Genomic DNA, 27,002 nt, shown 5'->3' on the forward strand with positions numbered 1-27,002 from the left:
TTAGAAAGCCTTTATATCCTTCTGATCTGGAATAGCCAGTTGTGTGTTTTTTACATCTTTGCCTGCTGCAGTACCTCACCCACGAGCGACTGAGAAAGTGTCTGCTGTCATCTCTGACATACCCACTTTCAAGCCACTTCCCCATTCAACACGTTGTGATTTTGCAAAGACCCAAGGATGCCCTCGTTGCCTAATCCCGTCCTACCTTCTCTAAGACCATTGTGTGCCACCATTAGGGGAACTCCTGTCACAGTTGACTAGTGACATGACTCTGACTCGAAACCCTGATCACAGAGCTCAACCTGCACTGAGCTGGGCACCTCTACTGGTTAGATCTCCACGCCGTCTTTATACAAAATATGTACCACTCTTCTCACCTTTCCATCTCATGGGCAAACTGTGATGACGTTGTGAAAAAAGATGGCATAGCAGAAAAGAGTGAGAATTCAGCGAAGAAATTTTGTGAAGTGGGAGAATAGTGAGAATGTTTTCAGCCTGTCATAAGTCAAACAACATGTTCTTCACAAAAGTTTTTTTCCCCAAAGTTTGCAAGGACAGCATGTGTAATTTCATAGTTCATGTAAATGAATAGTCTTGTACACTAACTGATATTGCACTCTGAGGTAGTTTGAGATGCTTCTCAGCTTATTCTGCTCAGGGCAGTGTCTAACAGAACTTCCAGGTTGAAAGGAGAACGTAAAGGATTAAAAAAAGATTATTCTGTCACATCTATTTAATAGCCAAGCAAGATACCATTACCATAAAAAAAATAAAAATCATCCACATGTTTTTCTTTAATGAAAACAGAAGATGTCTGCCCTGCGTTGAGCACTGTCCCAGAACCTAGAGCTCAACAGCACTGCTGCCTTGAAATTTTATGTCAGAAGAGGAAGTGGCAGATAACTCCAGATTGAATGGTTTACCAACAGACCAGTATCTTCTCAAAAGCTCCAGAACGGTTACACTCCACTGTAGACTGTGTGGACAAACAAAACTGGTAATAAATCTGTCTCACCAGTGTTAGAGATTTGCGGGAAAGATCTGCATGAAGACAAACACACACCAAAAAATCCTTGGAAAGGAAATATATTTTAGCAGCCTGACGCTGAATTAGTTTTGCTTAATCCTACAAAGAGCCAGCCAACATAGTGTTTAAAAACTGTAAATATTTGACACAGCTGTTAAAAACAGCTTGAATGACGTTATAACTGGAATGATACAGTGGATTACCATTCGTTCAAGTAATACAGTTTACGCACACAGTGGGTTTAGATTCCAAAATGCTAGCAAGGGTAACAGATCAGATTTATCAGATTAGATACATTAGGAGAATGGAGACATGGAGCAAGGACACAAGGACAAGTACGAAAATACAAAAATGAAGGAGACCTCCTATAAAATGGCCAAGGAAATAAATAAGTCCACACTGCAGAACAAGCTGGATTAGAAAAACCAATGACAGAAATTCATGGAAGAATCCTTAGATTCCTTTATCAAGGAGTGGATAATTTGAGGCTGAATTTGATGATATATACTGATGGGAAAAAACAACATTTTCTGGAATGAGAATACTATAGTTATAGCTTATGTACTTTCACAGAAAGTTGTCAATTTGTTTTAAGCCCTCTGACCAGCAAAACAGCTTGTGCAGTGAGGCATTGCAACTTGCCAATCACCTGAAAGCTTGTTAGGTCCACTTTTACCCAATGAGGTCCAGGTGGAACAATGCCTGGTCAGGTCACCTTTAAAAAGGCCTTAGTTCAAAGCTTAGCTCACTGCAAGAAAAAGTCCACACTTAGTCAGTTTTCTGTGCATTCCATAATGCCTAGAAATGTCACCAGGAGCAAGGGAGAGGGCCATTGGCATGCTGCAGGCTGGTATGTCATGTGCCAGCATTGCCAGACACTATGGAGTAAGCCACTCCACTCTGTCCCGACTGCAGAGAAGGTTTCAGCAGACCGGCAGGACAGATGACCGTCCGAGATCCGGTCGCCCTCGAGTGACCACATCAGAGCAGGACCGACACATCAGACTGGTCCATCTGAGAGATCGTTTCAGATCTGCCACCCGTACCGCTGCTGAAACTGCCAGCAGACACAATGCCCGCATCAGTGACAGGACAGTGAGGCTCCATGCTGCTGGCCTTAGAGCAGGGAGACCTGTCAGAGGCCCCCTGCTCACACCTCCTAGACGTCACACCCGACTGGCTCGGGCCAGACAGAGGCTGCGATGGACTTGTCAGCAGTGGCATCAGGTCCTCTTCACGGATGAGCAAGTATTTAGCCTGTTCCACGCAGATGGGAGGAACAGTGAGGAGGAGGAGGAGGTGTTGCGTTTCTTTTTACCATCATTATATATAACAGGATAGCAATGAAACCTCATCCCCCAAATCATAGTCAACTAAATCACAGCAGAATCCAAATGACACTACCTCATCCACTGGGACATAAAAAACACCATCCAAGTTGGAATTATCTTGGGTCCTAACCAGACAACACACTCTGGCCAGGAATCAGATTAGAGTGAGTGACAATAAGCATAGACAGGCCCACACATAGTACATGCTCAATGTACTGTAGTTTTCCTAAAACTAGGACAAAAAAGTTCCTTTTGTTCACAAACACTCTTATGGTTTTCATATCTTTGATACACCTATCAGGTATTAAACACTGAAGGGACTAATAAAAGGTAATAATCTTTTCATAGATTTATGTTGACTTCTGTGTACAATGATGTAGTAGATGTGTGGAGGATGATGGTTAACATTGGTTGTGCTATAAGAATTCACTCCCATTGCAAATATGAGCTTGTAAATATATACTTCAGTGGCTTGTGCCTTGTGTGTTTGCAGACTGTTTCATCATTTTTGTCTTGGATGCTAGCGAGCTGTTGATTTCTTCACCACAAAACTGCTCATGGAAAAGTAAAGAAGCCACATGACCTTGTCTGGTATTTCCTAACCAGTGGGGTGTGTACCAGCTTAAAGTTCATAGACAGCTTGTACTCTGCTGCTACAAAACAGCTCCCAACGAACATTGAGTTCATAGGTCTGAATAGTTATGCAATCAACATTTTTCAGTTTTCTTCTCTTCTTTGATTTTTGCTGACATTTACTGCAACTCAATTTACCCTTGGAAGGCTTCAGGCTGAACATTCAGGTTTTGAGTAAAGGTTCATTTTGTAAATGTACACAACGGGACTGTCACGCGAGCCGTTTTGCAGACGTTAGTGATCTCACCACCAGCCTGTCTCCTTCCGCCGGCTGTCGCAAAAAACCCATCACTGGAGTCAGTCTATGACCACACCCGTTCAAGGTGCTCCTCTGAATAAACACCCGGACCTGATCGAGCTGGGCACTCTGTCATCGAGCTGGATTAGCCTAGCTTGTACTCCTCGCTTTGTCCCGGACCATCTTCCCAGATCATCTCCCTGGCTTTGAATTTGGACTGAAACTTGATCGTGACTGCCGGATCTGCCCCTGCCCTTTGTAACCACGTCTCCCCCCGGCTACGAACCTTTCCTTGTCTTGGACTGCGGATCTGGGCTGTGCCTGCCTGCATCATGCACCAGCTCCCTGGCTAGCCACAGCACCACATCTGCCTGCATGCATGAGCACTCAGCTCCCCAGTCTGCAAGCAGCCTGCTCCCCAGCTCCGGAGTGTGCATCCCCCACCCCCTCTCCCTCTGGTCTGGGTAATGCATAAGCTCTGGGCAACTCCCTGTGTGCTGTTTGTGGGCTCCCCAACTCAGCTGCCTCTTGCCTGCCACTTGGGCTCTTTAGCACTCCTGGATATTACAGGGTCTCCACAGGAAGGGTCTGAAGACTTCTGCAAGGCACTGAATATAAGAATATAATATATGTGTGAATATACTATGTGTACAGTATACAGTATGTGTAATCAGAAAATCAGCAGCTGAAATTTGATACATCGGTCAAATTCTGATAATGCTACCATTCCTACAGTAGGTACACAACAAAGCTCTGGAGGTTGTTCACACTCATGGCACAATTTACAAATGTAGAGGAAACTCCTGCTGACCACAAATGTGGTCACTCCAGTGCAGCCACCTTCTGATACACACAGACCTTGGCTGATGACCCCTATGGAAGATATGGACAGAGAAGGAGGATAAAGGAACTGGAGACTTGATGTGCCTATGTTATGCAAAGAACTGCATTGTATTTGTAGAGATAATGACTTCACACTTAGTGGCGAATCATTCATGCAATTCAGGATCAGTTTTGCAAGAAGACATGATGCACTCTGCATGCACTCTGTACCACAGCCAGAGGAGGCAGGAGGTGACCACTGGTGCACAGAACTGGGCCAACCCCATCAAGCTACTTTCGGAAAGCCTCAACACTGGCGAATTAAAGACAGGCATATAAATGAATAATGAAACCATGTTACCAAAAAAGGAAAAAAAAGTGCTGTGGAATGAGTCATGTCATATTTGAATTTATTAAGTTTCAGTGAGATTGCATCTTCAATTAAAAACAAAATACTTATGTGATCATTACCCTGGGAATCTTAGTAACCTCATGAATGCACAGCAGGTTGCTTGGCCTTGCAGTTCAACAACCCCAGAAAATGCCAAATGATACAGTATAAATGTCATGGCTCTTATGGTGTATAATGAGTTCTTGTAAATGCAAGGAGAAGTAAATTAAACTGCATCTTTTCCTCGAAATAGCATTTCTGTTTTTTTTTTTCTCATAACCGGCTTGGCAATGAATAGAATAAAGCCTGAAATGATACACATTTCATGCCAGTACTTTCTGCATCCATGCTGAATTGAGAAACAGACCAACATGTACACAATTCTTTCAAGATAAAGAGAAAATGCGCCCTAACAGACTTTAACTGTATTTTAAAGTCTGTTAAAACTCAGGAGAGTTAGTGTTTTTCTCTCCTTTGAGCGCTTTATGATTTGAACTTGTTTTGTCAGGATACACTTTAACCATTTTCAGATCACATTTTTGGGTCTTTCTAGCAGCCTGATCACAAGAATCTTTAATACTGCCGCTAAATTAGACTTTTATGAGCCAGCAAAGGATTCTGAAATTACACCACATTCCAACACTAATGCAGACACACTCCAACACACTGTGTTTATCAGACTCCTAGGTTATTGTTCAGGTTCAGACCTCTTTGATGCCAGAGACGTTGATTTCCCACATTCAATATTGACGTCTGTCCAGGCACAACAAAAGGAGGCAACTGTTGTGCAGGTTTCTAACAGCTGGCACATGGATATTTTGTAAAGCCCTGATTTCCCCAGCTCAACTGCCATTAAGTTCAAAAAGCAACCTTGTGAGAAGTGTTCTGGCAGCGCATCTGAAAAGGTCACTGTCACGTAGTGTTGCAAAGAAAAGTGTTTTAACACAAAATGATTCCCGAAAAGGTCTCTGCTGCGGAACGGCGGGAAGTTGAGTAGTCTGTAAGCCGATAAAATTACACCTTGCAAGAAGTAGCTGCTATTTCTGTGCACCTGTTTTTTCTGTGCCCAGGCTATGGAAATGTTAATGTTCTCGGTGGCTGTGCACAGCAGGTTCAGACACTGTTGGGGCCGTGAAAAGTGATGTATGTCAGCCATAATAATTTAGCACCCACTGCCAGCTTGAATACCTCATTTCTACAACCCCACCTTTCTACCCCAAAAGGAAACGTAGCCGGCGTCCGAATGTAATTCACCTAAAATAATACTTTGTTTTAAGCTGTGTTCCTCTGTGACTTCCATTCATCTCCATACATGGTTCAAACGTCACATTGGCAAAAAAAAAAAACATTCCTATGAAAGGAAACACGGACTTCGACGATGTCGTCAGCTTTCCCATAGGAGCTAATGTTCTCGTATTCGTGTCCGGAGAATGTTTCATTGCTGCCCACAAAGTAAAAAACATATATAGAAGATTAACCCTAATAACCCTCTGTTGCCTTACAGCAAGTGTTCCTCAATCATGTGTGTGAATGGATAAAGGGATAAGTCTTTAAAACTGAAGGCATGGCTGGATGCAACAACTTGGGGAATTACTGCAATTCTTTACCTACGCACGTGTACATGATAAAGTACTATACCTTGTTACAGTAGTGTGGTGTCAGCAATGGTATTTCTCTTAAATCAATACTCGTGGAAAGTACTGCTGACCTCAGGCCTGTGTACTGACTGTCCGATGTACTCCTTCTGTATCTGTAAGAGCAAAAGGAGAATGTCTCCTTTCTGTTCTACTGCCAGGGAAAATCTTAATTCTGCTCAGGTCTGCTCCTTGACAGCTCCTGAATGTTTTCGGTTCATTAAATTCAGATGTTCCTTTCTGCACCACTACCTCTGACAAGCCCATAAAAAAGTGAAATAAGAAAAACCCAAAAAGGCCAAAGTTTATTTAATCATTAAGGCCTTGACTGCCAAATTTTAACATTCTCTTTCACTTTTCTTACTGGAGCAAAGTTTTCTAGGTCAAGGCATATCTTGAAAACTTACCAGTGACTGTTCACATAAACAAGCCGTTTTTCAGATGTGGTACACGTGTATGAACCCTGGTTCCCCCCCACACTCCCTTTCCCTGTGAAGCAGGACAGCAATAAAAATTACTTTCACTTGGGTTGTCCAGGAGGGTTGTGTAGGCAGGCCAAACATTGCACTGGGAGCCGTGAAGTGATGTGCAGCTACTGTGGACAATTACCATACATGCATCTACACCTCAAAGGTCACCTGATTCTTTGTGCTTTAAATAATGGGGTTTTGCTTTAAATAAATCGATAAGTATTCACTGCAAGGCTAAGAGGAGATCTGCTATAACAAGGAGTATAGAGTACTGCTACTGTAAAGGAAAGCTACCACTTACATAACTTTATCTATTTACACCACGGTTTCAAAATGACTGAGACACAAACTGATAGCAAGACTACAATGACATAGATATCTGTATTAAACTCTGACTTTTTATTAATTGGCTCATCATTCAACAATATTAGAAAACAGAGCCCTCAAAACAGACTTAAAAACAGTATATAAATAGTCAAACTTAGCAGACGCAGACAGCTGTTTCTCCCTCAGTTAGTGCTCATCAGCATGGCACGGTTAACCTTGACTACTGAAAAGGTAAACGCTTGCTCTTTAAACGCTGTCCTGACAGGTGTTAATGGATAGATATGCACAGAAGGCAATTCAACAAAACCTTTGAAAAAACAGTTCCTAGTATGATTATCCCCCCCAATTAAAACAACACAAAATATATTTCAAATGATACCAAGGCACCGTTTGAAAGTCCTCTGATCCAACATTTTGATTCATTAGGTATGATTCTCTCGCCTATTTTATCTGTGACCTTACAGGAGGCAGGTGCTTTCCCTTCCTTTACAGAGCCCATCTGATGAAAGGCAAAGTCAGCTGAAGGATACGAAGACGTTGGGAAAGTAACCTCCAGCCGCAGAACTTGAGGGGTGTTCAGAACGTGTGGGGCTCAGGCTTTAAAGCTCTGAGCGGCTCCGACGAACGTTCAGAGGGCTTCTGTATCATCAGCCATTCAGCTGGATCGTGACTTCAGACAGTGGAAAAGAAAGAGGCAGTGCCTCATCTACGGCTGAATGAGGCTGCGATCAACCCGTCAGGTACTGCCTGTAATTCTTGCATGACTTTCCTGTTAACATTGCGCTGCTTTCGTTTCTATCTCAAGGGTGATTCAGGAGACCGGAGATCAGTGAATCACAAGAGAAAAGCCATATTGCCTAGCTCACCTGAGACTAGCGTCTCACATGCTCTCATCCTTATTAAGGTAGGGGTGCCTGCTTTAGCCCAGAACGGAGAACTGGATCATCTGGGCATAGTACAGCAACAGTTTTTTTTTAAAAAAGCCCAATGCAGCATATGTAAAACATAATTTTGAAAGCAATCATTTTTCAAAGGCAAAAGGCTGATGAGTTTAGCCAAACGTTTCCCATGGTTAACGTGATTATTTTAAAATATACCAAACATTTTCTATTTTTCGCTTGTGTGTTTGCCTAAACATGACCAAAACACTTAAACTGAAAAAGAATCTTGTTCGCCTCTCCTTTTTATATAAAAAAAAAGCCTCTGCCCATATAACAAATGCAGGATAAGCTGTTGCATTTTTAAATGATTGAAAAGTGTCAGATTCACTGTTGGGATACTGTCCTGCTGTTTTTTTCCGGTTCTAAAGAATCTTAAAGGATGGATTAATCTCTTTCATCCGATTATTTTTTAACTCGTTAGACTGCCATACATTCTGTAGACATCCATCATTTTCTGTGGGACTGTGGGAGGAAACTGAAGCCGAGACAAAACCCACACAGTGAACACAGGGAGAACATGCAAACTCCACACCTACAGCCCCCAGGTCCAGAATTGAACCCAGGGCCTCAGTGCTGAAAGGCAGCAATCATAACCATTGCCCACTATGCCACCCACTCTTTAGGCCCATACTAATTAGTTATTATCAGCTAGCTCAATAAAGTTCTGATAATTAGCATTCACTTCACAACATGAGATGCTACAAAAACCCCATAGGTTTTAACTCCTCTTCTATTTTTAATGCAACTAACACATTATCTAATTGCAGGGCTCATATCTTCAGGGATTAGCTGTCGTGCATAATCCAACTGTAACTAAGTGGCGCTTGTCAACTCCTTACGCTGCTTGTAATCAGGCTGCCGAATGCCATGGGCACAGCCACAGCGGGCAGCAGGACGTCCTCATGACCTTCGTGTTGGTCACCACTCCTTTGCCATACACAAGACACGCATGTTCTGAGGATGGCTCCTGTGAGGAGGGCTTTCTGGGGAGACTGTGTGGAAACAAGACAAAACGGATTCATTTTTACATTACAGGCAGCAATACACTGTCGAAAAGAGCTTACTAATTAGATGTGTCAGTGTGGTCCAAAGAGCAGACTGGCTCCTAGTACGGAGATGCGTTGTGTTAGCTCATGTTGGGACAAACAAAACCATGCCATAAACAGCTCACTTTCCATAAGAGACAAATTCAAAGACCTTGAAGAAACAGAGGGTCAAAACAGTGTTTTTTGCTCAAGCCACTGCCTGCACCACACAAAGATGATGAGCTGCAAATGTTAATCCATAAACACATCACACAGCTGAGCACATGCTGAGCTGAGGAAAGCTTCAGTTTCCTTGGCCACTGGAAAGCTATCCATGGCCCAGATTATCTGCACAGATACTGAGCAGGATGAGGAAGGTGGGCAGTAGGCAAGGCTTGGTTCAAGGCTTTGCAGAGAAATTCCAAACAAATTCAACTAGCATGGGAAAAAAAAACTACAAGAAAAAGACAAAGGGAGTGGAGTTGGAAAGAAAAAAACACGTGTCATAGAAGCAGGAAATTAAAGTCCATATACCTTTCATCACATCAACTAGCAGTTGAGATGATGTAATCAGAATCACAGAAAAATTACCAAAAGAGAGCCATGGTGAAGAAAGCACTTTTAGCATATACAGCGGAGTGGGGGTGTAAATATAACTCTAGACTACACAGAAGACCTTTAAGGTTCTCACAATCTATATGGGGCTGACTTTCAAAAACACATTCAGAAGGCACATTGTTAGGAGCATGCTACAGACCACCAGCAGGAGATATCACCTACACAGCCAGCTTATATAATGAATTCAGGAATGTATATGTAAAAGAAGAAGTGGTTCTAATGGGCGATTTTAATTTTCCGAATACAGTTTGGGAAAAACGATAAGAGTTTTCAAACTTTCTTACACAGTTTTTCAGAACACCCACAAGAGGGAAATCTTGTATCTTTTCAGATAATCAACGTAAAGTGAGGAAAACAACCGAGAGAAACATTGGGGACCTGTGATCATAATTGTCCCACACTCGACCAAAGGTGTAGAGTCCAAAGAAAAAAGAATAATGATTTCAGACTGTGAAGGAATGAGAAATCGCTTCGGAGAAGGGGTTGAATAGATAAGGAATCAACAGAGGAAGGTTGGTAAAAGTTTAAGGTTATCAAGCCTGAAGTACAGAACAGAGTCATCCCTAGAGGAAGTAAATTAAACACAAGAAAGTAGTGGCCCCAATGATTCTGTAAATCCCTTCAACCATTTTTTAACCAGCTAATGTCACCCAATTCAGAGCCACGGGGGAGCTGGAGCCTATTCCAGCAAGCAACGGGTGCAAGGCAGGATACACTCTGGATGGGACGCCAGTTCATTGCAAGGGCACACATTCACACCAGGGCCGGTTTTCCCAGAAGCCAAGTAACTTACCAGCATGTCTGTGCACCACAGCACCCAGATGAAAGCCACATGAACACAGGGAGAACATACAATCTCCATGGAAACAGCACCCCAGGTCTGAAACTGACACCAGGGCTCCGGCACTGCAGGGCAGAAATGCTAATCACTGCATCACCTTGCCAAATATTAGAATCTAAAATAATTAAAGAAATTAATGAATGAACGTTTTTTATGCACCACAAAACCAGAAGAACAGAAAAGAATTAAGTGTTTCTATTTTAAATTGTATTAGTGTAACAGGAAGAGGTGTTACAAATATTAGAAGCACTTAACAAATCTTCAAGGCCCCATGATATTCTACTGATTGTACTAAAGGAAACACGAGTTGTCATTCATAGACCATTAACACAAGAGTTGTCATTCATAGGCCATTAACAGAACGTTTCCAAGTCACTCAAGACAATGGTAACATCCACTGACTAGAAAATTGCTAATGCATAGCCCACCCATAAAATGGTATTACAAAACCAAAGAAACCAATTACTCACCAACAAGTTTTGTTTCTTTTACACAATAAGTAAAAGAAGCAATAATTAAACCTTAACTTGATGATCATCTGCATTGCAATAAGATTCTAGACAATAGTCAGTGTGAATTGAGAAAAGGTAGGTGTTGTTTAATATGTTATAGTTCTGCGAATAAGCAATAATGTACAGTAGTAACAAAGATCATATAATAGGATGTATTTTTTAGATTTTCATTTTTTGCTTCTGATAAAAATCCTCATTAAAGAGTATTTCTTCAATGGAAGGAGGTAGAAATTAAAGGTAATACTAGCTCTTGGACTAAGAACTGTTTAAAGAAGAAAAGAGTGTACAGATTTAACAGGTGAAAGATTCAATTAGTCAGACATCCCTAGTAGTAAACTGCAGGTTTCTCAGAATCAACAGTGAACATCAACCATAGGACACAAGTAGAACGTTTGGGGGAGTACAGTATATGTTAAATGATGCACAGAATGGACATTTCATGGGAGTCATGGGATATCCTTTCTTCTTTCAAGAAACAGCTGAATGAGATTTGTGGATCACCTTACTTCATGCAACTAAACACACGTGATGGACTGAACATTTTGATTGCCAGCTCTCTCCTTCATTCCAAGGCATGAAAAGCACAGAAACTTAAATGTCATCAGTTTATTGAAGATATGTCTAATAAAATTTTTAAATTAAAAAATATGTAGTTTTAGTTTAATTTGCTTGTTTAGAAGTTAAGAAAGTGTTGGAGGCTGTAACTACGTGGCATCTAATTTTCTCTCCCCAGCCTGAAAGGCAGAAATGTCCCCAATTCTCCTGTATCTGGCTCTGTTATTTTTCATGGAGATAAAGTCTGAAATTTGGGTCATTCTCCTTTCCCCCAGGTTTCATAAAACAGGCCAGTGAGCAACGGGGAAGGTAGGGAGAGAGGGGGTGGTATTTTTAGACAATTTTCATGCTCTGGGTAAAAGGACGAAAAAAATCTATGAGGAATTAATTTTTCACAGTGTATTAAAATAAACTGACCCATTATTTCACATACCTCCCTACGGGAAGTTAAAATTGAGGGAATTGAAACTGATGAGTTAAACAACTAAATATAATGCAGATGACCCAAAACTGTTGTTACAACATTTAGTGTTGTTGTTCCCAAGGTTCTGAACTCCTCTTAGCAAGCAAGCAACACATTTTTTTTTTGTGTAGTCACAAGAACATGACTTCTTTTCTTGACCTGGGCCTCTGTTGCCCTGTGTACAGCATTGTATCCCAACTGAATGTTATCTGGCAGGAGTGCTTAAAAACAAATTTGACCGTGAAACAATAAAAAGTACAAAAAGAACATGTGACACTTTCATGTGTGGTGTGGAAGCTAATTTAGAAACCCTTTCCACCCTCACCCTGGAAGTCAGAGCTCTGCTGGCCACAGAATACACAGGCTTGGTCTGATTTAGACTAACAGGAATCTTCATTGAGACAAGCTGAAAAAGGATTGAAGGTCAAACACAAAGAAATGTATCCTTTATCTTGGTTGCACTGTGTTAATAGTAATAATTCTTTTAGGAGTGTTTGGTAAGTTTATTTCAGCCACATAACACCATCCCAATGCACAACAAAATAATTGCTTTACATAGTCTTTATGTATGAAACGGGTTTGTTAGAATTAAATATTACATGGTATTTGAATCTTCTATCATATTATCAACATCAGATGAATTGGGTAAAAATCCCTCCTAGCATTTGAACCAGCTTTGAAATGACTCCCTTCCTTGAAGTTTGAAAATACAGGACTAAGTGTTTGGGTGGAAAACTCCGGTTTGATCCTTTTGGGAATCAATTAACATTAACATTCACAGCAGGGTTCCCCAGTTCTTGTTGTTAAAGCTGGTGTGTGCAGCTTTTCCAGATCTCTTTAAAACAGCATCACCCGAAGAGCTGGGAGAAGCAGTTAAACTGGTCCAATTAAACGAATGATGATCTGATTCAGGCTGGTAAGAACCCTGTTGAACTGAAAACCCACAGACACAGGTGACCTCCAGCACTAAGCTTAGGGATACCTTGTTTATTGCCACAGTGTAAGACAGGTTCCTTGGAGATACACAAAAGAAGAACATGACGTTAATACAAATATCTTAACTGAAAGGAGAAACCGACCTCAAAGGGTCAGTTTGTGATTCAGTCTTACAGTGCAGCGGCGGAGTTTAATGGGGTACTTCTTTCACTAATGGACATTGCGCAAGGGAATACATACACAAAAAAGGAAAGTAAATGAAAATAAAAGGGAACTAGTCGGCATTGTTGCAGTACACATTTGTGCCCCCTTCCATACTTGTTGACATCTACCCTGAGAAGACTATGCAGTTTTTCTTTTCCTGTGAGTACAGTGTCTGAACACAGAAGCAAGAATAACAAACCAATGTGAATGACGGTGTAGCAAAATGCACATTGAGTAAACTGTTCTTTTAGTACTAATGTGATCATCATTTAGGTTCCAGGAAGGGCAAGGATCAAACTACAACATATGTGGCCACTGCTTGTATGTGACAGATGGCTTGTTGATGGGGAAACGTCCAGCATTTTTGAGTGAGCAAGACACTTTTATTAGCTAAATAAAACCCATGGAGTGGCATGGTAGCACCACTGAGGCCCTGGGTTGAACTCCTGGGGTGCTGTCTGCGTGGAGTTTGTATGTTCCCCACACGTTTGCGTGGGTTTCCTGCCGGAAAGCTGATTGGCTTCTTTAAAAACAGGCCCTGTTGCGAGTGTGTGAGCGTGTCTGTGTGTGTACTGCGAAGTGCCGGCTTCCCATCCAGGGTGTATGCTGCCTTGTGCCCAAGGCAGGATAGGCTCTGGTTTCCCCTGTGACCCTGTACCGGATAAAGCAGCTAAAAAAATAGATGAATGAATAAAATCCACATTAGTCCTTCTGTGGAGCCTGACCTGCAAGGAATTCAGCGCTACTTTGATTCATAAAAGTCTTTCAGTGAAAGCTGACTTACCAGAAGTGACGTCAGCAGGTTTATGGTTCCAATAAAACAGGCCCGTCTTTCTCCCATCTCCATGCTTAACCCTCTTGCAGTAGTTTACGCTCGAGTCAGAAGACAGCGTTGTCATGAGAGGTTTCTTAGAAAAAAAAAACCCCAGGAAGTAAAAGAAATCTGGGCTGAGAGAGTGACTGTGGGGGATCAGGCTGCATCGCTCTGGAATGGAAACCCTGCCTTTTGAAAACATAATTAAGTATGTTTATAATTCTGTGGTTAAAAGGCCGGCACAATTTTGAGTAAATCCATTAAAAGTAAAGGCCCATAAAAGCTTCTTATAGTGTCCAAACTGTGACAAAATTTTTAAAAAAATAACAAGGGGACTTATTTATAAAGTCAGGAAAAAAACATTTTAATGGAAAAGCTTTACTTTTTAATGAGGGGAAACTGTATCCATTACAAAGCAACATCCTGTGACAGGCTTTTTACTAGGCACTTTTGTCTCTGCTCTTCAACCAGTCGGATTCAATTTTTCACTATTAGCAAAACTGTTGTTGTTTTCTTGTTTTGAAACATACATTCCCTCAGAGATGTGTTGTACAGTGAAGGAAGCAAAGAGTTGAACACAGAGTGGTACTCTGCCTGTTCTACTGCATTCAGCATCAATCAGAACCAAACACACAAATGTACTGATCCGTCTATCACCATTAAATCTTCCAAGGTGCTTTTCCGAAAAAAAAACCTCAGCTGAACCAACATCTACAAACCGAGGTCCAGCAAAGTTCAAGGTCTACAAGATTTTTCAACAGGGCAAGAAACTTTTTCCGAAATAGAACCCTGCACAGCAGCGTCATCACTGAAAAATGTTAACCACGCTGTCGGCAGTTTCAATGACAGTGGGGTTCAGTGCATCAGGGGCTGCCATTCATCAACTGCAATGAAGTGCTATACTTTTGTCCCCATTCCTGTTTGATCTAATTTGAAGAAAATGAGACCCAATGTGTAACAATAACCACTTCTATTAAAATTAAATTCTATATGTAAAGCCCTTAAACATTCCATTATAAAACAGAGGTCACCTTGACCCCCTTGGCCTCTTACCATCCACCATAATCTAAATCCTTACCCTGAAACAGAAGCCTTCCGCTGAAGTTATAAAATGATTCAAGGATTATTTTGTATATTTTAAATATAACAACAGAAAAGTCCTGCCTGACTGAAATTCAGCATTCTTTCAAAAGCATTTTTAAGGAAAAAAAAACACATCTTATCATAATCTAGGAGAGAAGGAAATGACTCTTAATCCTTTAATTTAAGAGTGATTTGCAAAGCTTCCTGCATTTTCTGAAAAAGAAAACAATATATATTTCATTTTTATGTACGCTAAAAAAGGTGCAGCATAATAGGACCATCAGTTTTATGCTCTTGTCTAATTAGAGAAAACAGTTTAATTCCCTTTGTCACAGTCCCACAAGCCCTTCCCAGCAGTCATTCAGTCAGACTCCAGGCGTATTGTTATCGAACAAGCTGTTACTCTTTTCCACCCATTCTCCTGGGATGCTGCAAAGGCTAGTTTTCAATCAGGATGAGCCCCTGCTCAAAAAACAAAAGGGTACGAAAATACCCCAAACGCCCCAAAGCAAGCTCGCTTACCATTAGGCTAAGTGAGCATACTTGCGATTTGTTTCCACTCAAGGTACCTCTTCAATAGGTATGTTCCCTGCCAGCCCAACACTCTAATTAAGTCTATGAAATTAAAATATGCACTCTAGGAAGTTCTTAACTGAGGTTTGAGAGGGATACTGACCGATAAAGCCAATGTCAACCCGTTGTTCTAATTCAAAAGCAATACTGTTGCATGCACCCCATCTCTACCTCTGCAGTTGCCCCTCCTCACTCTTCATGGGGGTCCTAGTCCCCCATACTGTGTCCTGGGAGCTGTCCCTTAACCATACGGGTTGAGCCAGTACTAAATCTACTCAACCATGCATAAAGCGTTTGGTTCTTGGATGTCATTTTTCCTTGTGGAATAAATATGAATATGCACCAGACCCTTCCCTGCTTTATTAGTCCGTGTCTCACTCTTTCTCTTTATGCACAGTACAGATGTTTACCTGGCTGTCAAGCTATGAGTCAGTCCACTCAATATTCCTATAAATATGATTATGATTCAAAACCAGTATCTATTGCTCTAAAGGATTTTATATACAGCAGCTGGCACAGATATACACACAGCATGATACATGTGACAAAGTAAAAATTAAAAAAATTCCTCTGCAGAAGGGGTTATTATTCCATTGACTCTATTTTTATTCATTTTTCTACACTACTAAAAAGACATTCGAGAATATAGATCCAAAACAAATACATTTCTGGAAAGTTCAGATTTAGAAGATGCCATTTGGTTTATAAAAAGTCTGGACATTCCCACGCCATCTGTTTGAGATTCGTTACTATATTTGTAGGGGCACTTTCTCAGGTTTTGTCCCCACATTGCGCAAAAAAATGTGCCCACACACACGCAAACATTACCAAGTGAACGTGGATACGAAGTACAGTATACCGCTAACGAAGGGCCCCACCTTGTGGCCTCTTCGTGTAAAAAATACCACGCTTAAAAATGGTGTAATACAAAAAAGAACAGAAATCACCGTCTTCTGCCAAGAGTATATTTGTCCAAGAATGCTCAATTCCTCATATCAATAAAACATGCGCTGTTCTAAGATTTTAAAATATCAGGATTCATTTTAGAACCCTGGCTAACGTTAATCTTCTTCGTGTAAGAGCTTCTTCTCTCCTGTCCGTATGCAGTTACTGATACAGTAAATATATATTTATTTTTACCTGATTTGAGCACTCCACTGAGACAAAATATCCTTTTGTGGTGATGCTAGCATAAGGTGTAATTGCATGATTCTTCCTTTATCTGGAGTAAAAAAATCACCAGGCGGTTTATAACTTCTCCAAATGAACAAAAAAAAAAACCCACCAGCATTCAAAAGCATTTAGTGTCTTCTATTAGAATCGCAGGCATTATTGCTGTATATTTTTGGGGTCAACAACTTCCCTCTCGGAGAGCTGAAAAGCAATATCAGGAGGGCTAGAAATTGATGGACCCCCATCAGAGTGTTTGTTTGCTCATAATGGAGAATAGCAGTTTAACCCTTTGACTGCCACACAGAAAAAAAGAGTCTGAGAACAAAAGTGGCAAGAACAAAAGACATTTTTCCCTTTTGCATTAATACGCAATACCTTGTTGATCTATCACATACAAGGGTCATCTATCCATCGGAGACAGTGGAGGAAGGATGAAGTAGGAACTCATGGCCAAACTTACATTTAGGTAAATTTGAAACTAATATGATTCTACATTATTTTAATAGCTTAAAAGTTAAATTCCCTTACAGTTTAATTGCAACTGTCACCTGCCAGGAAGAATGAGAGTTCAATAAACTCAAATGTGACTTTGCTTCTGCAGCAATACATGCTCATATGTACATTTTTAGACACATTCTAACGTACTCAAGCATTTTCAAAAGACTCTGGATGAAAACTGCTGATAGGCTTATACAAAAGTGCCCTGTTGGCAACATACGAGCTAAGTTTTCATGCTTTTGTACAGATAAAAGCACTTTTGACTGTTACTCCATTAATAGTACATCATAAAGTCTGTCACTGTACTGTCCTTCACATTTGGCAAAATTTAAAATGCTGGAAAATGTAAGATACAGTTTTTTTTAATGACTTGAATTATCCACCAGCACCATACATACCTTTGAACTCCACTCAGTGGCTAGCTGTTTGGGGTCTCCCTTCTTTATTACATTAAAAAAAACACACTGACATTAAAGTTTTCATTTTTAGCTCACTCTTTAGCTGTTAAATCCTTCCACCAGCTCTGTCTGCCCTTTGCCTGTTACAGTGCATGTGCTGTTTGTCTGGAATGAGAGAGGATTTAAGGCATCAGCTGGCTTTTGAACCAAATCAAAAATAAAAATGTTATTTTAGTCTGTGCAGCCGTAACAAGGGCATGACAGAGGGGACAGAGTCAAGGCAGTGGTGATGGGATTGCGATTTCAAAATGGCTAAATATAACTTTAAAACACAGAAAAGACTAGACATGGTTGAGCCATAATGCATGTGTTCTAACACCAGACAGAAAGTGAAGCCAAGAATTGTACCCTTTTCTGTATTGTTCCCTCTCCTCAGAGAAATGATAGGTTGTCTTTGCACGTTTTCCTCCATGAAAAGAAATGTAGTCATCACTGACGGAGAATCAACTGGTCAGTGATATCATACTGACACATTTGATCAAATTAGCTCCAAAGGCACATCATCCCAAAAGGTCTGCCCTTTCTCCAAGTTGGGATGGCACGAGCTCTTCTGTGCCGTTGCTGCATAAGGACAGGTAGTTCAGCTGATCGGTCTGCAAAAACATTGATGATTGCATTGCTTTTCAGGGAACCAAGGAAGACAGATAGCCTATCGTTCCTTTTCAATACAATCACCAGCACATGACCAGCAGCATTGATTATAGTCACTTGGGAGGTGGCTACTCTTAGGAGTGCTTTCAAAAGAAAGGTCTGAGGTGTATGGCACATTCAGGCTGTAAAAGTTGGGAAACATGGATGGAGAGAACCACACGACTGTCCACTAAGCAGATGCAGATGTCCACTAAGGGAGGACCTTAGAATAGGACCCAGGAGGTGGCCAGAGGGGTTCTGGAGGACAGAGATGCAATTGAGTGTCAAATAGACACGTTATCTGTGACCCAGTATGCCAGGTGCCGTTTTAGAGAGATCATATTCTGATGTTTTACTTCCAAGGTGACGACTAAGGAGTAGTAGGAACGAAATGGAGCCGTGTCTCAGATGTAATCCACAGCACAGACAAGGCAGAGCAGATGCAGGAGCAGGGCTAGATCCATGACCGCCTGTTCTAGTTGAAAGGCTGGGGGGACAACTGGCTGTAACAGTGATGGAGATTTTGGTATGAAGGCTGGGTTGGGCCTCCCTGTAATCAAAGCTGTGAACCACACAGTCGTGGTGTGCAGGGGCACAAAGGGGTGTTCTGTTACGGTCTGTAGAACTGAGAAGATCAACAGTATGATGTTTCACGGCAATACATTTTTGAGTTCTGAAGGTTCCAGTTGCTACCTTGAAAAATATTCCCCGACCCAAGAAGTGTTTGAGCTTCTCTCTTTAGAGTTAAAAGGCAGACCACGTAGTAGAGTTCCTACAGATTTAAAGACAATATCCTTCCAAGACATTGAAAAAAATCACCCATTTGTGCAACACTGCCATCGTCCGGGAGAGTGGCTTTGGCCTGTGATGTGGAGCTGGCCCCTGTAAGTTGCATTGTGGGCCCGAAGTTGCCCTGTGGAACTCAGGGGCAGGAGAGGGAGCCCTGTGCCTGGCTGAAGAGCAGAGGGAGGCTGCCATGAAGCCGTCTGCAGTCAAAGCAGCTTGCGTCTGACCCACTGCCTGGCCATAGTGGCACATGAACTGTAGCCAGTGTGTGAATACAGTCTGAATCTCTCGTCCCTCTGAGGGAGAGGTGGCCCGTGTGCTGTGCAGGGGAAAGACTCTGACATGAAGCATTCTTAGGGCACACAGGGGTCATACTGATAGCTGAGATGGTGGATCCCTGGAGCCAGGCTTGAAGTCAAATCAGCTTAGGTCTTTGAATTGAGGCAGGGGTTCCCCAGGCAAAAGACACCCCAAAAGAACTACCCCGGAGGTTCTGAAAGCAGACTTTCTGATACTTCCTGTTTGGCCTAAACAGGCAAACAAACGCTCCTGGATTTCACTCCTCTCTGCCTTTCTGGGTTTTTGTTCATGCTGACCCTTGGGACTGCGCTGGCAAGGGTACGATCTGTCACAATAGGTGTCCTCAACGTAGCCGTCCCTTGCTTGCCCCCAGCAAAGCTGACGCTGGTGTCCTCTACATCGAGGGTAAAATGCTCAAGCTTGACCTTGAAAGCTTCAACCCAGTCCTTGCAGTAGAGGTAGATGATGTCAACACTGTAGAGTGCTCTGTGTCCTAAACACTAAGGGCAAAATACTCAATCTTGGGCTGAGGCACTTGAGGGTAGTTTACAGATCTCTGGCGTCTAAGTGGTGGTTTATGAAGATCATTTGGAGAGAATAACACCCTTGAGAAAACTGAGAGTGAGGCATTCAGGACAGACAGAGAGAAGGGAAATCTAAATTGTACAAAGTTTAAAGTAAAATTGCAGCGATGCACATATGAAGGCAAAATAAGGAAGCAAGATCCAAGGTGTAGCTTCCCCATGTTTGAGCTGGTTATCTTGGATCTTTAATGTTGGAATCTTCCTAAAGAAAAAGGAGACTTGGTCGTTTTCTCAAAAAGGGCTCTTGTTTCTAAATAGAATTTTTGGCCTAAAATGTGTCACACACTGGCAAGCTAAAATACATTTACCTTTTAAATTTCAAATAGATTAGACTGAGAGGGGATCCGATATGGATATCAGAGATCCTGGAAAGTATTGACTGAGTTCATCTAAAGCTATTGGATTGGGCTTCAGGATTGACAACAAAATAAGCACCTGGGGACAAAAATTAAGACCTTGCATTTCAGACTGAGAAGAAGCAGCACTTCTTTACTCAAAGGGTGGTGGGTGTTGAGCGTAATTTGTCCAGCCAGGTTTTTGATGCTGATTCCACTGGATAGACCAAGACCAGATCAGATAAAATAGTTAATAAACTGACCTAAAACCTATTTCTTTAATGTTTCTCTAAATATACAAACACTGCTTTTGAGTGCTTAGTGCCTTAAGTATTAATGCAGCTTAGTAGCCACTTAAAATCTCTGCTTGCATCTACATCTCTGCTTGCTCTTTTTCCTAAAGCCCAACATCCAAGAATCAATATGCATCTTGACTGAAAAAGCTTTTGACATGTGTTAAAGCACATTACTATAATTCAATCCTGACACTTGCCACAGAGTTCAATAGAAAAGCATGTCATGCTGAAGTAAAAGGCAAACAGGATCAGACAGATCTTGAACAGAGATGTACAGTATCAAAACTGTAAAATGATCAGGCTTTTTAGATATTCAGTCAGAATTGCTCTGGTGTTGCTCCATTGCTCATTAGGTTGAGAAAAATATTCAAACGTATCAAGTGTATTGTTCAGAACATTCACAATATGGACTGCAGTTTCTTCTAAAATTAAGATTCTCCATCAGATGAAACATGGAACTCTGCTGATATTCAAACCGTCATTGAATTCAAATTTAAAATGTTTTATCTCACAGGAAACATTTTAACTGGGGAAACGTGTTCTATTTTTTTAAAAAGGGTCAGTTTCAGTTAGGTAGAGTTGAAACTTTGATTGAAAAATCTGACTGAAGAACCATATCAAACTGGTGGCCCTACTGCTCTTGATCCACACAAACAATAAGAACTGTCTTCTGCAGTTTTCTGAACAGCTGTGAAATCGGATCTCAAAAGAAATCAGAACTATGCTTTTAAAAAGGCTAGACACTATCGTTGCACTTTTTAAAGAGCAAAAAAGTGACCACGTGTTTTTTTTCTTGGATGCCAGAATTTTTATTTTAAAAGTGCTGTGACATTGTGTTGCGTATGTTCCACATAAAGGGAACTTCTGATTCTGAATGGGTCTTCTGATTGTATATTTTATGCTTTTTCACTTACATGAAGCGAGTACATTATAGCACTCCTGTATTCAGAACAATCAAGGCTGGTAATGTTTAGTTACTTCAACATGCAACCCATCTGAATTTATGTTAAGAGAGGGTAAGAGATCAAAACCTTCATACACATTTGAATAAACCATCCTTTATGGTCAGCCTACAATAGCAGGCTGACATTATGCTCTTTTCAACTAAGGGGATTCTATTGACTTACATCATGTGGCCTGCCATTGCAGTGCCAGTCTAGGTACATCTCATCCATCATTGTTATGGCTTCTACCTTAATGCACCAACACCTTGAACAAATGACAATGCATTAACTCATAAATAACAGTCCCACTGTCCCTGACAGACCACTTTCACAGCCCCCTGATTAGTTTGAGACCTGTCCCTCCTTCCAAGTCAAAATGACATCCAGCTGTCTGGTTGTGAAAAGCTGGGCCTACTTTTCAGGGCCACTCAAAAAAAAAGAAAAAAAAATTGCTCCAGCTTTCTTTAAGTGCAGTTGAGGAAGAGGACAATACACTTCAAAACAATAAAACACAGTATGAAGAGCCTCATAAATATTTACCATGGTGTGAGGCATAACAGGTACAAAACACACAGTAAAGAAATCCAGCAACGAACAGTGCCTGCTCCAGAATGAATAGTTAAGGCCATTTTCACAAGATGAAAGAAAATAATGCTCCGCAATTAGCTTTCACTCTATGCAAAAACATAACATAACTCCTGGCTTTATTCCTCTGGTAGAATAGCATTCGCCCCTTTGTTTCTTGTTATAAGCCACAGCATCAATTGTTTTTGTGCTTTGCAAAAGCAATTTCTACTGACGTGAAACAGGCTTCACCTCCTCTGACATTGACTGTGAGAAAAGTGGTACGAAAGTATAACGGAGAGTATTTTTATAAAGCAAGCCTACAGTGCAGGTCGTAAAACAGAATTGCCAATTATTTGTCTCATACCCACCCGGTATACAATCTCCAGCTGTTTTTTTTTCCGCGTCTCACCATGCCGCTCCCTCACGCGTGGAAGAATGAAGAAATGCGATCAAACTTCTCTGACCCGCCCACCTGCCTCTACTTTTAACAACTCCCTGCTGGAGGTGCAACACCGATTGGAAGAGACGGACGACCCTGTCCTACAGCAATGCAATCCTGCCAGAGGGAAGACTGCAGGGGTCGCTGTGCCGCTGGCAGGCGAGAAAGCTCTGTCCTACCGCCTGCTACCGCCTCTCGTTTGGATGTGCTCAGCTAATTGTGCTCAATGTCTTGGGGAGTTGCGGTCACAGACAGACAACAGGTGACATGTCGCAGTCTCAAACCGGAGTTCATAGGCGAGCGCCAGCGTGTCTACGGTGTGAGCCCATCGTTAACCACCAACCAGGAAGAAATTTAAATACGGGCTTCACTTTTTTTTACAATGTACTAAGTACTTTTTTACGACGTAAGTACTGTAGCTCACAAAATCTAATGTATGTCAGATTATGATCTGGTAACACAGATGTGGTGACATTTTTGAGCATAGTTTGGATAGCTTGAAAAGAAAGGAAAAATCTAGTGTCTTAAGAGTAAGACCCACCCACTGTACTCTCGACTTCCATAACCACACCACACACTTCATATTCTGATTGCTTTAGCCTCAGATACTGGAAGCACAGTATTCAGTCCACATTCTTGAAGCGAAGCGAGATGTGACATCAAGAGACCATGTACGAGAAAGCTCTGTCACTGCTCCTGAATGCACTGGAAGATTAATATCCCAATCCTCGGACTCCAGGGATGTGCTTCATGTGCTACGAGGGTTGATTAGTGGATTTGCCACACCTACTCGTTTGCTAAGCCTTTGGAGGCGAGAAAATAAGTGTGACGAGAATATGAAAGCCATCCTGAGTAGGTCATTGCATGTTGTCGATGTCACAGACATCCATTTATTTTCTAACCTCTTCTTCCAATTCAGCGTTGTGGGGGAGCAGGAGTCTATCCCAGCAAGCACTGGCACAAGCAATGGTACACCTTAGATGAGACATCAGTCCATCACAGGGCACACACACACTCCTACCAGAGCCAACTGTCTCAGAAGCCCATTGACCTATCAGTATGATTTTGGGATTGGGACAAAGGGGATTGGGGTCAGTGCGCTAGTCGGTCCCACCCTGCCCTCCCAGGGGAGCTCCTCTTGGCTCCATTGTTTCCTGGGGAGCAATGGTTAGCTACAGGATAGGTAAACTGTAGGAGTCCCATGGCTAGCGTATAGCTCTTCGTGGTGTGGGACAGGCAAATATATGCTATTAATACTTAATGGAGAAAATTGTTAGAAGGGGGAGTGCACCTTTCCTTTCTCTGAAGGCTCATTCATTGCATGGGAATCAAGAGAGAAGAAGCTTAACTTGGGGAAAAAAACAAATCTTTCAGGACCTTCTAAGAAGGAGCCCCTGAAACACGTAGACATGCTAAGCAAAGCTGTAATTGCTGGGATTAAAAAAGCTGATAACCCAAGTAAACACAGAGAGAACAATACCATCCCAGGTGTGGAACTGAACCTAGCCTCCCAGCACTGCACTGTAGCAATGCTAACTACTTCACCACTATGTCACTCAACTGCTGAGAACACCTCTTCAATGACATCCTTAGCTACTGCAGTGCTCTCCAACTAGGCGCTGTGCTACAGCTTTTACTGCTCATCCCTAGCAACTGGAAATCCAAAACATATTCACTTGCAAAAACAAGCCACATAACATTCTTCTTTCATTTGTTTTTACTTACTTTTTCAAGGGCCAGAATGGCAAGATCACTTCTTGTTGTTCTGTTTCCTTAAGGTTAGGTCCAGAATTAGGATCTTTTGCACAAAAAACAACCAGAAAGGTTAGTCAATGGCAATTTATTGTAGCTTGTATTTGGCAAAGACTGCTAAGTACCCTACCATTATTTGTCACGATGGCAACAAAAATTGAAATGCTTAAAATAAATTTTACTTGACACGACAATGAGATCATAAAGTAGGCAGCGTGTTTCATTATATGAAATCTTCACTTTCAAGATGATCATCCTGTAGCACTATGCAAGGATAACTGGGTAACAGAAAAAGATTATGATCGAAACCCATGCCAATTTAGAGATATGTAAAGCAAAACATGTTTTTTTTGGCCAAACATAGCAGAATGATTATTCAAGGAAAACATTATTATTACCCCAGAGAATCCTGGATACTGGGGGACAACACATCTTTAAGAATGATTTGCTACCATTGAATTTTGCAACTGAGAGTGTGCCTAAATCAACATCAGTCAAGGAAAGAAGAAAATGAGGAGAGCAGACTCAGTCTTGGCATTATGTTCGCAAGAGAACAAGGAGAACTAACAGTCTCAAAAAAGCCATTTCACAAAAGTTCTTATTTTTTCCTCTGGCCTTTCTCATCAGTTCTTGATCTTGAGAAAGACTCCAAAAGAGACGGTGTGAAAGTGCTCTTTAACAGAGCAGCATGAAAAATTATCACAAGTATTACACAATGAGACACAGGAGACCTTTCTAAGCAAAGGTGTTTATTACCGGTAGCCGTAATAGCAAACTCCACCATATTTTTACGTCTCACACTATTTTAGTTATCACTAATTAGCCCACCTTTGCAACTTTAGCAGACTCGAAAAATGGCACCCACACAACGTCCTACGCACACACTTACTTGCAAACTTTTAATCATTCTTCTGCAACACATCAATATAATCCGTCCCCAGAAAGCACAAGACTGTTTGAAGCTGATTTTTTTTTCTCCCAAATTGTTTCATTAATATTTTGGGTTTTTCGGTAGTGCACATTTGGTAAATAAACCATTTTGTCAGTATTTTCATGCTGTTTTCTGACATAGATAGCACATATAGCTCACGTTTTGTTTAGTAACTTCTAACTTCCAAACAATAATACATGAGTAAGAAGTCTAGAATAATTTTTAACCTACATAATGCACTGTGAAATTGAAAGACACACTGAATCAACACTAGTCTCAGGGACTCAGACACTAGTCTCAGTGAGAAATGTCTGACTCCTGGCCCAGGTGTACTACACAAGGAGAAAGGTTTACACTTGATTGTATCTTCAGATGTCTTCAGATTGGTATACTTTTACGGTTTTGTGCTTTCAAAACTTAATGAATAACTTTCTTTACCATGCCACACAAAAGTATTCAGATCCTTCCTATGGTGCCACATTTTGTGAAATTACAAAATGATGCTTACACATTTTTTAAACTTAATATTTTATCCAAATATGAACAGCCAAACAGTAGATAAAGTACAGTGAAAATCAGCAGAAACTAAACAGGAAACAATGAGACATGTTAATTGACAGAGGCTGCTCTGTGTGGCTCATTAAGGTAATCTAGAGCTCCTAAATTAATTTAGTTTTACCACAGCAAAGAGTTTGCAATAGTGACTTTTCCATTTTATTTCATATTAACCACCCTTTGACTTATAATGTTACGATCTTGGCTTTGAATGAGTGGAGGAGGTTGTGTTTGTAACAAATATTTATTGCTACTTTGTGTCTCAAAGTGTTGTGACTCCAGGCTTTAAAGCAACAAAATGGGAAAACTGTGCCAACGTCTGAATACTTTCAAAGGCAGTTTTTAAATGTTTATGCAGATTTTGGATTTAACCTATTACACTGGTCATTTTACCCATATAGAAATCTACATTGTCCACAAGATGATAAGAGACATTCCAAATCCAACGGTAAATTACACTGGTAACAGAACAATTGTCTCAATTTTTCATAGCCAAATGATTTTACCTATGTTATATAACTGGCATCCCAAGTCATTAAAAAATCTATCTCATAACTAATGAAGACTGTCCACGTTTGACAATATAATCTAATTTGGAATTACAAAGATTTGCATTATAAAAACCTATTATAATAATGCTGAGTATGTGAAAAATGCAGCGCTCAAAGACATAAAAGCAATTAAAATTCGAGAGAGACATCAGAGTCTTTATTGGAGACAGCTTTTTGTTAACCAATTAATGGAAAGAACTGAACACAGCAAGATGTCACTGCCAAATAAATCCCCATAGCAGCAAAGCCAGCCTGAAACATTGTCAACGACACAGACTGAAGAGCTGTCATGATAAGAGAATTCACCCACCCCCCAGAAACAAAATGAAGACAAAGTAAAGCAAGACAAGTGCTTTAATATGATTCATTTTATTTTATATTTCTTCTAAATGCATTGGGCAAGGAGTGGATAAAATCAGGCCTTGCAATGCCTGGCTACACTGTTAAGCCAAGTGGACAGCTGTGCTCCTGGCATGGCCAGGAATCAGAGGAAGCATAGTAATCTGAATTGTGTCCCATGTTAAATTCATTTCAAAGCTAAATTTCAATATCAAACAGGACTGGATGAAAGACAGAGTATGAAAGTATAAATGAGATGCAGAAAAGCCTCCTATACTGTTTTAAACCCCACCCCACACAATTGGCAGAGATGAAAGTCACAAAATCACAGAAGTCAATTTTTTAGAACCGCATGCTACAAAAAATGAGCGAGGTTTGTGTTGAGATCTAGCCATCTATCAAAGGCTGAAGAACAAAAGAAAGTTT

At 41.0% G+C, this 27,002-nt stretch overlaps 1 long non-coding RNA gene across 5 annotated transcripts in view; it reads right to left on the reverse strand.

Annotated features, from left to right (window-relative positions):
• LOC138224266 (uncharacterized) overlaps positions 1–22,468 on the reverse strand; it is a 55,117-nt gene extending 32,649 nt beyond the window's left edge. Inside the window, exons 1-5 of one of the 5 annotated variants that reach the window (XR_011182682.1) lie at positions 22,378–22,464; positions 21,626–21,707; positions 13,753–13,876; positions 10,251–10,413; positions 6,925–8,806 (exon numbers count right to left, since the gene is read on the reverse strand). This is a non-coding gene — a long non-coding RNA (uncharacterized lncRNA). Of the gene's footprint in view, positions 1–6,924; positions 8,807–10,250; positions 10,414–13,752; positions 13,877–16,578; positions 16,873–17,507; positions 17,663–21,625; positions 21,708–22,377 lie in introns of those variants that run through there. The other 4 variants (XR_011182680.1, XR_011182679.1, XR_011182683.1 and 1 more) reach the window with 4 other exon arrangements.
• Positions 22,469–27,002: the final 4,534 nt, after the last annotated feature.

Source organism: Lepisosteus oculatus, chromosome 19, assembly GCF_040954835.1.
Source record: "Lepisosteus oculatus isolate fLepOcu1 chromosome 19, fLepOcu1.hap2, whole genome shotgun sequence".
Taxonomy (NCBI): Eukaryota; Metazoa; Chordata; class Actinopteri; order Semionotiformes; family Lepisosteidae; genus Lepisosteus; species Lepisosteus oculatus.